This window comes from Bombus terrestris, chromosome 4 (genome assembly GCF_910591885.1).
Source record: "Bombus terrestris chromosome 4, iyBomTerr1.2, whole genome shotgun sequence".
NCBI classification, from domain to species: Eukaryota; Metazoa; Arthropoda; class Insecta; order Hymenoptera; family Apidae; genus Bombus; species Bombus terrestris.
In genome coordinates this window covers 16,324,295-16,336,448 of record NC_063272.1, presented here as the reverse complement: position 1 = coordinate 16,336,448, position 12,154 = coordinate 16,324,295, and the positions used below count along the sequence as shown (strand labels likewise).

Sequence of the window (12,154 nt, the reverse complement as noted above, 5' to 3'; positions counted from 1 at the left end):
GCACAACAGTCTCGCCGGAAGTTACGTAAGGAGGTTCTATGAGCATCCCGAGGATAATTTTGATTTTAATGGTTCTTGTTTGTAAGAGGTGGATTCATTTGTGATTAGTTCGCGGAAGAATTAAATATTTTTTTGTCATTAAAGATTGGATAATAATATTTCATACGATAACTCAATATATTATAATAAGTTATAGTGTTTTATATAATATAATAATTTAATATAATTTTATAATTCAGTATTTTACATACAAGGTGTATCAGCTCACGGATGCCACCTAAATTGTATATCCTCCGTTTTTAATGACACGAAACATATTCGTGACACTTCATTATATTACATAATGATATTATTATCAAACATTTAATTAGAAAAAAAGAATTTTATTCTTGTGTAGGCTTAACCTTTCTAGTAAATTCTAGTAAATTATATGGACTGAACTGAATAGACATTGGATTTTTTAAATTCTTTCGTGTTCGATATGAAAAATCTGAAGACAAGCGATCGAAACTATTATAGTCACAAAACTGCACAACTATCATACGATACAAAGAATGAAAGTGTCAAAAACTCTATGAACTTTCTAACTTTCCGAATGTTTCCCAATATAAATGAAAGAAGAAGACAGAAAACAATTTTCATCGAACCAGAAACAAACGAATAACCAACAAAGAAAGTGGTACCTTGTGCTTGGTGCGATGACGATGATAATGGTTAGGCCTTGGATGCTCGACAACGACGTGTTCGGAGGTGGTGGGCCCGAGGGTGGGGGTGTTCACCTGGGGTGTACGGGAATGATGACGGGTGGTCTGCGACGACTGCTGTTGACTCCTCTTCGGCGACTGTTGCTGCTGTTGTTGCTGGTCTCTGTGTGCCTCGTGGCATCGACACACCGCCGACCCACCGCCACCTCCCGCTGCCCCTCCGCCCCCTCCGAAGGAACCACCCCCGCTTAGAGCCGCCGCAGTCAGCTTGCTGGCGTAATAATACATCGCGCACATTTATCCGGCGAGAACTTAACACCACGGCCTGCACGCCACCTCACTGCTGTCATCACTGACGTTAGCGATGACGGTCGACCGTGCTTAACGCGCTGCTTTAAGGGTCCGGCCTTCGCCAGTTGATTATACGCGAGTAAACGAGAGTTGTGCTTCGATGTTTACTCGATTGATCGTATGAACTTCATTGGTCACTGTCCACTTTATTTCTTCTTTATTTATATATTTCTTATTTATGTTCTCTGGTTGACTTGTTACAACTTATAAATCAGGCAAGTTATGCTTTCTCCTCTCCCGATTCTTTATTATACTTTTCCAAAGATTTATATATTTGTATCGAATGAAATCGTTCGATGAATTCGTGTCAAGCTTCTCTGTTACTGAATGTTGGTATCGTGGACAAGAGATGAAATTCGTAGAAAATCCTCGATAGACTCTAGGTACACCGAGCTCGAATAAGGCACTTGACACTTTGTTTCGCAGTAGTTTAGGAGCTTTCTCGTGGATGTTTCGTTGTACGGCTCCCCGTTGGATCTGTAGGTAAAGCGACGAATTTGATCCATGTTTCGAGACTCGTGATACGTTATTGAATAGAGATTTCCGTGTATGTAGATGAATGGATTCATCGGCAGGAATACCCTTTGTCACGGAAGTGGATCTACGTTTGTTAAAAAGTTGCGTTGCTCGCTAATAAATTCTAGATACAGCGTTAAGCCATTGGGAGATACGAAACACAGGCTGATGCGATTATAAACGAGCACTTTCAACGTTTCACGCGTACGAGTTTACTCTCTCGCGACCGAGACTCGACTGAAAAGCGTACTTGCGTTGGATTTCGTGTAAACAATCATAGAACGAACGCGTTTCGTGGAAAGTTACGCTACTCGAATTACCTACTAACGTGTTTACATTGTTATTCGTACTTGTATCGCGCTGTTCATGATAAATACATTGCACGGATTTGTATGCAAGGTCGCATAAAATTTGATTTGTATAACAGATAACGCGTAAAAATGAAAATTTATTCCTATAAGAATTTATCCGAATAAAAATTTATTCGAATAAGGACTTATTCGTATCAGAATTTATTTGAACAAAAATTTATTTATTTTCTGTTTTTTATATCGCAGATAAACCAGGTAAAAACATAATATATACTAGACCAAGCGTGAGATTTATTTTTAAGTTTTATCGTCTACTTGTTGTCATATTGACTTTTTCAATTAACTATGAATGTTACATCAAAAAGATTGTTACTTATTAAAATTCTTGCAATTAATCGTTGTAATTCTCGCTTAAATAATATCTTAACGGTGTCTTTAAACGATGCATGCGTACTGTTTTAAATAATTAAATTATAATATTTGTATTTAATATTTGTAAGTGTTTTAACTTTACATTCCAGAAACGTGACTTATCGTTAGTTAGAAATACTACAACCTTTACTTTCAAGCGCAAGAACTGTACGGATGCTACTTAAACTTTTTTAACAACGCAATTGTGAAACTCTCTTTCGGGATAATGTGAACTGGTTTGCTACCAGCCACTTTTGCACGTAATTTAACACCAGGGAACGAAGTCGGGTTATTTTCACTCTATAAATAAATCAACCAAAGTTATTATTTTCATTAACGAGTATAGTTATTCGCAAGGTTTCAGCTACAAAGAAAAATAACTGCTTCTTTGTCTCGTTCACAATAACAACGATAATTATGTTTTTCTAACTTAAAAAGATATTTCGAGTCACAGCAAAATATTAAAAGATCCTTACGCGTGACTTCTCGTTTTAATCCCATACGAAGTATCTTTTGAAGACATAAAAGGGATTGTCTTTGAAAGAAGACGATTGAAATATGAAAATTCGAGATTCGCTAGAGAGCTAAGAAAAAGTGTACAGAAAAGAAAACTTCGGTATTTCTACCGTTAGACATCTCGTAAATCTTCAGAAACTCGTCCTCCTGTAACTGAAATATTATCTGGTACTTCCATCTGTTGTATTTACTCCAGTTGTCCATAAACCGAAAAGAGAGCAACTGCTTGTATCGTATTCGTTCGGGTCGTTGATATCGATCGTGCGAAAAAGGAGTATTGTTTATGACGTACATGTCCACCACACGTATGGATCTCTATTTACAGGGTTTGTCTATACATATATCAAGCGACGGAGAGGTTCACTGTTAAAATCCCCGTAAATCTTCTTCACCATAAAAGTCGAACGAATTGCAAACGCACAAAGCGACGCGGCATTAAAACGCCGCTCGGAAATCCAACCGGTTGTCTATGATCTGTCTCTCACAGTAAATATCTCGTGGACTGCCTAAAAAATGTGATCGAATGAAACGTCAATGAAAGGAGCATTCGCGTAGTACGAAACCATCGAACGCGTGTTTGATTTGGAGATGGTACGCCACATATACGATGTATAAAGTATACATTCTCCTGTCTTAAATACACGAAATTATTTAAAGTGTTTATAATGTTTATAATGTTGAGGGAATCGATGTTAAAATATTGTAGAATAGCAACACCAGGTATGGGAAAATTGTATAGAACCGTGTACTTCAGATTTTAAGAATAGCTAGCTTGAAATAATTGAGAATATTTCAAAATATCAGGCTAAATTATGCTACCTTTGAAGGTAAATAAGAATAAAAATATGTAGCGGCACATAAGTCATAGACGATCCGAATCGAGAGTGACTTATGTTGTTGTGCCTCGGAGTATCAATGCCGTTTCGGTTTACAAGTTTTAAAGCTAAACGAACTCGAGACAAAACTATATCGCCGTTATGTGTAATCATTATTTACCAATGTAAACGAACGACCAATATAAATAGACGAATATCGTCTCTAAGAGCAGTGTAACAAGCGAGCCAATAGAGTCGAATAACTGAACAGTTAGCGAGTAGCATTGAGCGAGCGACGATTTCGACGTAATACACTAACTCTGTATTCGCATTTGGAGTGATTTTAATATAACTGACTATCGCAATTATCTCACGCGTCCCTTCATTAACCGAACCAACACGTAATATCATCTCAAATTGGTGATCCTGACGTGATCAAAAGTTAAGAGAGGTGAACGTATTACGTTCGAAATGACGAGTACCAACTGGCAACGTAGTACAAGATTCACAGACTTAGATGGTTGGAGAATGCGCAGGCAGCTCGAGGACGAGGATATGGGAGATAGTACGCTGTCTCACTTTTACAGGGACCTAAGGAATCTAGCCACATCTACGACATCGAATGACTTCATCTTCGCGCTTTGGATGAACCGACTACCGATGCATGTAGAGCGCGTTCTAGCCGCCAAGGAGGAGATGAGAGCCGAAATGCTACTCCAAATAGGCAACCGCCCTGAGACGGAACAAATTGCCGCTGTCTATGCCGATAGAACAGCAACAGAAGAGCGACAGAACCGCGCCATGGACCCGATAAATGACAGCCTACGCCGATTAGAGGCACAATTCAACGCGCTGAGCCTCGACTCTCCTAGCCCTCTGCGATCAAGTCCGAAACGTCGCCGTTTGCAATCAGGTTCGAGACCTCGCCGTCTGCGATCAAACTCGAGACGTCACAGATCGCGTTCCAGAAGAAAACCGCAGAACTCTGGTTTCTGTTACTACCACAAGATCTTCCGAGGCCATGCAAGGAAGTGTCGGGCCTCGTGCAACTGGGCCCAGGTAAACGGGACCAGCCATCAGTAAATGCGACGACAGCTTCGTATCCCGTCGCATTTTTGTGACGATCGGGACGTCAAGGATTTCCTTCTTTGTAGACACCGGTGCCGATGTATGCGTATACCTGTGCAACGAACTACTTGGATCCGCGAACAAAGCTACGTACGAGCTGTTCGCGACCAACGGGTCACGCATCGCGACTTACAGCACCATCCTTGCGTCCCTCGACCTGTCACTGCGACGAACATTGAAATGGCGTTTTACCTCTTAAGTTGTTACGGATTGTTGGTGGGTTGGTGTCAAGAAATAAACGCCTGATTGACATAACCGCAAACTTGTCAACGAAAGGATACACGGACACGACCGATACAGCGTCAATTGAAACAATCATCGTCGAATTAACATATCACCGACTCCTCGTCGAATTTCCGGACTTAACTCGTCCACCCGTTTTCGGACGAGAGAAAACATAAGAAATAAATGTTACGCGCGTGGGCACGAGAGTCCGATTTCCTGATTGGTTTCACCAGGTTTCGGGTAAAACTGTAGAGTTCGTTGAACTTGGGAAATATACCCACGAAAACTTTGTAAACCAATCACACATGCAAAAAAAGGATGTTATCACTGGTAAGAGGGTGATGTGACGGCACATGAGTCATAGGACGATTCGAATTCAGAGTGGCTCATGTTGTTATGCCTGGGAGTATTAATGTCGTTTCGGTTTACAAGATTTAAAGGTAAACGAACTCTGGACAAAACAATATCGTCGTTATGTGTAATCGTTATGTGCACTCCACCAACCGATATAAATAGGCGAATCTCTAAGATTATCCTTTCTAAGACCAGTCTAGCAAGCGAGCCAATAGAGTAGAATAGCTAAACAGTTAGCGAGTAGCATTGAGCGAGCGACGATTACGACGTAATACAGTAACTCTGTATTTGCATTTGGAGTGATTTTAATATAACTGACTATCGCAATTATCTCACCCGTCTCTTCATTGACCGAACCAACACGTAATGCCACCTCAGATATTAGTTTCGATGACCAACGACTAAAATAATTCTTACTTTTGCTCTAGTCGAATATTCGCATATTTACTATATTTCATAAAATGTTTCAGCATTTCAGAATGGGTCGATAAAGGTATTTTATAGCTTCGTGGCAGCAATGAAAATGTTCCGTGTTTAATTGTAAGTTAAGCATAAGTTACAATTATCAGGGGGAGTGGCGGAGATCAAAGGGAATGACGATATAGACTTCAGTATCGGTGCAACGATGTGGCTTGGTTGGGTAGCCTTGAGAGGATACAAGGGTTGGCCGACCCTCGTAGGGGGAGTTTGAGGGTTCATCGAATTATCGAAGGGGGTTACTATTAATTACCAACGAATAAGCGTATAACAAACGCTGTGTTCATTCTTCGTGCTAGATAACCTGGTAGACAGTTTCGATGAATTATCAACTTTATGATAGCTTCGTTATCTTGAAATGTGAGTAAGAGGAACTTTTGACGATGTAAATTCAATGTAAATTACTTTCAAGTCAATCATAATTCGTGCGTCTTAAATCTTAGTTTAAATTATTTAAACATAAATTGCAGCAAATATTATTTCCAATTATTTTGGTTTTGTAAATTGAACACGATTACTTTCTACTTTTATAATGCTTTCTAAAGAATTGTTTAAAACATATGGTCACTCATATGGCTAACAATAGTTAACAATAACCTTTCACAAACAAAATCAACTCTTACTTTGCATTTCGTTATTCGTATTCTCCTTTGTAGTAGCTTCTGTACAAATGTCGCATAACACAAAGCAAGGATCTAATTAATTCATTTCCCATGCATATCTTCGTTCCAATTATAAGTAACCATATGCGATCGGTATCTAGGCGAAACGCGTAACGAGGCAATGAATAAATTATATAGCACTGCTGGTATTTCCATGAGCGACGAACTGTGACAGGATACTGTAACAATGTCGTCCCAAAGGATATGGAGGAGCACGTAATAATATCTTTTCGCGTGTCAATCGCACTATTATATTTTATTTTCTATTAGTCGCAAATAAAATGCAAATTTATATTTTTATAAATATAGATAAAAATCTAACAAATATTCTCTATTTTATCTATTAAATATTATAGAGAGTATTCTGCTTTGTATATTATATACATTTTTGCATATTATATGGATTCTATGCATTTTCTCAATCTTTCATTTCCCATAAACCTAAAAAATGATTCAATCGACAATGAAATCGCATAGATTCGTTAATATGGTTCAAAAACGTAAGCTACAAAGTTTAAAAGATATTTAAAAATGTTACTGGAAATCGAAGGGCTTGCAGTATCCTTTTTAATATGTTCTTTTGATTTAATTAAAAAATCTACATGATTTCATCGGTCATTGAATATTATTCCTTATCAGATGGGGCAATATCGTTTGGTTTTTTAACAGCTGGTCAGAATATGGAATAATTACTCGACTACTCGAGCAGCAAATATACACACCGAAGCAAATTCATGGAAATTCGAGATAATAAATTCTTGCTGCACGTTAATTGTATTAATAATGAATGACGAATTGTTAATGCCAGACTGAAAATAGAAAGCAGGTATTATTTAATTCTAGTATGCTTCAGCAGAACGAGATATTTGTTATTTCAAGAATTGACAACGGTTAGCACGATTATAAGCTATTTGATCGCAGAGGATTATGAATGTGCAACGATTAACTCTTGTCGGTTTCATTGGGGTGAAAATATTTATATCGGATTATGTATATTTCAATAATTATTGACGTTGAAGCGACAATGAACATTTTATCAGACAAGAAGTAGTCCGCAAACGAATGTTTATACCGAATAAATACGAATAAATACCAAAAACTGGAAACGAAAAACGCATTTCTGTTGATCTTATCATTTATGTAATTTATCACTTGTATTTATGTAAGTTAAGTTATTTGAATTCAAGTTGATGTAATTCAAAATGATATATAAAAATTATTTTTTTATCTCATATCTCGTATCGTTTACAATTTCAAGCCCGCAATCAGCAATACTCGAGGAATTGCTTCGTTGAACTTGAATTGAGACAGCGTCAAGCGTATCATCGTCAAAGGGACAATTCTCGTTTCAGCAGATGTTAGACAATCACGAGGAACATTGTCGACCTCTCAAGGGATGCGTCGTGCACCAGAGCATTACGAGATAATGCTAATATGTTACCAGGTGTCATGATTGTACATGATCAGGCCTACATAGATGATCGTCCCTAACAAGTTATTTGAAACAAAGGAATCATGCAAGAGAATGTAAAATTACAGATGATGATATTGAATCTTCCTGAAAATATAAATTATATATTATAAAAGTAGACTTTTCGATATTGATTTCTATATAATATTAGACACAACATTTTGTTTGAAATTTCAAAGATAGTAGGTTGTAAAATATAAGTTGTCTACTTCGTAACCTTTCAGTTTTTCATATTTCAATGAATTTTGAAAAATATACTTTTATGTATGTAAAAGCAAAAAAAAAAAAAAAAAAATTGGAATTATAAACGGAGAAAAATTCTTGATTTTGGTACGATAAGCACATTGCATAAAATAATCTTGAAAAAGATAAAAACATTTGTTGAAAGTAATTTTTATAGACTTTCTTTTGTGTAATAAACAAGGCGCACAATTTTGTTTCACTCCTGTGTCTTCATAATTACTATCGATTATTTCTCTTTCTCTACTCCCATTGCTCAAATGTAAACAGATATCTAACAAGATCAAACAACGATATTAATGATTCAATGAGAGTCAACACTGGACATCCATTCCCTAGACCAATCTCATATTTAACACCTATTAATACACATCCTATAGTCTTCAGACAACCTGCCCACTGTTTTGTTTTCGCTGCATACAATTTTAGGTGCTCGTAATAAAAACGACTATTGTGAAATGTTCAACGTTCAATTATTTAAGTAACGATGTATTTTACTAGACAAAAATTAATATTCACAATATGATGAACTTGTGGAATGAAAATTAACAGATGCTATAGAAACTTCTGTCATGGATAGATTGTAGATTTTTATACATTCATGGCAAACTTGAAGATATAAAAATGCTGAGAATGCACATGACATGTAAAAATATATATAATGTATATTGAAATGTATATTGATCAGAAATTAAAGATACGTTTGAATACTCGTTTATTTTCCTGAAGAAAGACAAACATGGACACGTATCGTTTCTGTTACGAGCCTTTCAATGCTATGATGGAAATTCGATTATTCGGTCGTCTATCTGACCAGAAATCTGGTGTAGAACAGAAGCCAAAGGGGCGTGTTTTCCCCAAAGATTAGAATTGACCAACGATTGACAATATCCCTCTACTCCCGTCCAGAATCGGATTTACCGATAGATCTCGATCGCTGGCGTCAATTAATTATTGAAACAGTGACCGCGCGGTCATAATTATCCATTCGATCGCCTTCGTGTCTGTATTTATGGGGCGCGTGCATCGAATGCTTCGACTATTTGTGGCCATTCAATCGCAAACCTATTCCATCCCACGCGGACGCTTAATTTTACTAATTAGTGTGACACGTTGAAAATTCGAGCAGCGAATATGATACACATATCTACATAGAAATTATGAACATAAAAATTTATATACATACATAATAGTACATAAAATTGACTAAGATCGAGGCAGAGTTGATGTACAAATTTCTCTAATTCTAAACATAATCTTAATAATAAATACTATACATATATATATAGTAGAGCTTAGTAATACGTGTCAATTCTTATCAATAAATAAATACGTGTAGGATCAACGAAAAGCTTCGGCAAACTTGCTGATTAAATTAGCGAAATTCTAATGGACTTCGAGTGGACTTCATCTACACGGTGCAATTATGAAAATAACGAAGTTAATAAGAAATAATCTGCACAAAAGTAGTTCCTTTTTTCTCTGTTTCTATTTAAACTCCTTTTCTTTCGCAGTTCTTGTGATAATTCGCGGGAATGAAAATCCTACATCTTTTCAAGAGGTGATTTCACCCTTAAAATTGCATTATGGCACCAACGAGAAATAGAATTATGTTACAGATGACCTACTTTCTTTGTACACAGAGTTTCATCATTTTTCGTGAATTTCCAGATTCTCTAACATTGCGTGTTAGTGTGTATACTGTCTAAATTATTCTGCTAATTATAAATTTAATTAAGAATAACTGTACGTAATACTGAATTTTTCGCATTGCACCAGAACGATGCATTAACAACGCCACATGTCCCTGATACAAATCGCAAGCGGCGACAGAAAATTTCATTCGTTTCCGGTACACCGAAAATGCATACACGCAGCATTAAAACGCGCATTTTTAGCATCGACCGGCGTTAACGTCGAACGCGCGACATTAACAGAATATTTACACGAACGTTCACTGTACAAGCGTTGCAATTTGTGTAACATCTGTTGCACGCAGAAAAACGCGTGAACGCGTAGCAATGAGGTCATACAGATATTAGCACGCTGCTCGGAAAAATAAATTTTAAAAAATTTTCGTTGCTGTCGCGCGACTTATACGCATGGTAATTCGGAATAGCGTAACGCGCAACATTTTTACGCGCGAACGTGCTTCGAAGTTGCGATGATATTTTCATTGTTACATTGCCGAATTAATTTTGCCAAGCAGACGCTACGGTCTTTGATGGAAATTCAGGCACCGTGATTACGTCCTATTGTCGACATGGTTAAATTTATTTTGATTATCGAAAAGGGGAGCTGGCACCCTCTGCTTTGAAATGACAGTGAAAAATGAAGAGATTCGTGGTAGTAGTGGAGGAATAGTTAAAAAAGTATAGCGAGTCCCAGAAGCCTTTGTACTTTCGTAATTATCGAATTCAAATGACTAATGTTTTTTTTTTTCAACGATATCATGTCTGTCAATGGGGATATATAACGTAAAATTTTGATTGATGTATCGTTTATTGAAAAATGGCAACTCGTTCTAGTATAAAAGGTAATTTTAAAAAATCGTCCAATTCGATAAAAAATTTGAAGCTGAAGTAAGTAAAATTCATCGTTTGTAGAGCGTAGAGTTTCAGTTTTCGGGAATAATTTTTATCCCTCTAGTTTGAAACCGGATAGGTATAACTATAATTGGCGCTACTAACTTTGATCTTGTTGATTTTATTTTTATTTTTATGAACTCGCAAGCACGGTTGAATCGCTACGAAATAGAAATACGTATTTATATTAGCCTGAACGAAATTACACAAACTGCGACGAGTTTGCCAGTCAGTTTGAAGCAACGAGACAGTATCGAGCTTTCAATTGTTCAAATACAAAAATAACACGTCACGGTTCGTGGCCTCTCGTAGCGTCCGCTATTACAATTATTTTATTTTTCAGGAAAACGTTCGGGCTGATTCATTTTGAAACGTTATCCGCTATGGAAAATCGTTCAATAATCTTTTTTATTGTCTATTTTATTTTGTTTCGTTTCAGAAAGATACAAAATCATTCAATCTTTTTTAAACGAATATTTTATCAATCGCATAATTAAATGGTTGCAGAAGAAAAAGCTGTTCGTATCGAACCAAATGTTAAAGCGAAATAAATAAATTGAAATAAATAAATGAAATGTTACTTAATATTCCTGCAAAGTATCATCCACATCTTAATTTCATAATAATTTTGTTTTCCAGATGATCGTTTATTGAATTGTGTATCCTAGTAGCACACGAATATTTCCAAAAAACATAACAAACCTACCAATTCCACTCTCCTGTCTTATAAACCTTCTGTTTCTTTATATTTCAGCAAAAACGAAATCTATATGGCGCGGATGAAAATGTTTGCGGCTTTTAAAGCATCTACTCGAGTATCAAAGAAAAGCAGCGATGTTACAGGACAAGATTCTCTGCTAGGGATTAAATTAATTAACAGGTGTATACGTTTGTAGTGGTGCGAATCAAAATATCGGATACGGTTTTAGAATATGACTTTAATGAAAGAGAAAATTATTTAAACGTATAATTTTGGAATAGATCTCTGGCATAGACGCTATAGTTATTAGCCGATATACTTATGAAGTTATACGTTGATATTATATACCACGTTGTTGGAATAAGATACATTGACTTACGTAAATATTCAAACACTAGTGAAACCTTTTCTCGTCAGCATATGTATAAATATTTATTCATTATTTGTATTTGTTATACAAAATATAAGAAAGAATTTGACAAAAATCACCTCTATAGCATTCGTTAATTGAGGATGAAAAAATCTATTCTTTAATTAAGTTGAAACTTAATCCCATCGATGTTAATACCAGCAATGAAAAAGGATTCCTAAGAAAACTCATCATCCCACGTTCCCTTCAAAATCCGCTCTTCATTCCCCGTTACTAAATCATACATTTTTATGTACTTATAACAAATTGAAAGATGCA

The 12,154-nt window shown here is 36.3% G+C and overlaps 1 protein-coding gene across 1 annotated transcript in view; it reads right to left on the bottom strand.

Annotated features, from left to right (window-relative positions):
- The window catches only part of LOC100645439, a 707,019-nt gene that overhangs the window by 181,910 nt on the left and 512,955 nt on the right, over positions 1 to 12,154 (bottom strand). The window lies entirely within an intron of this gene.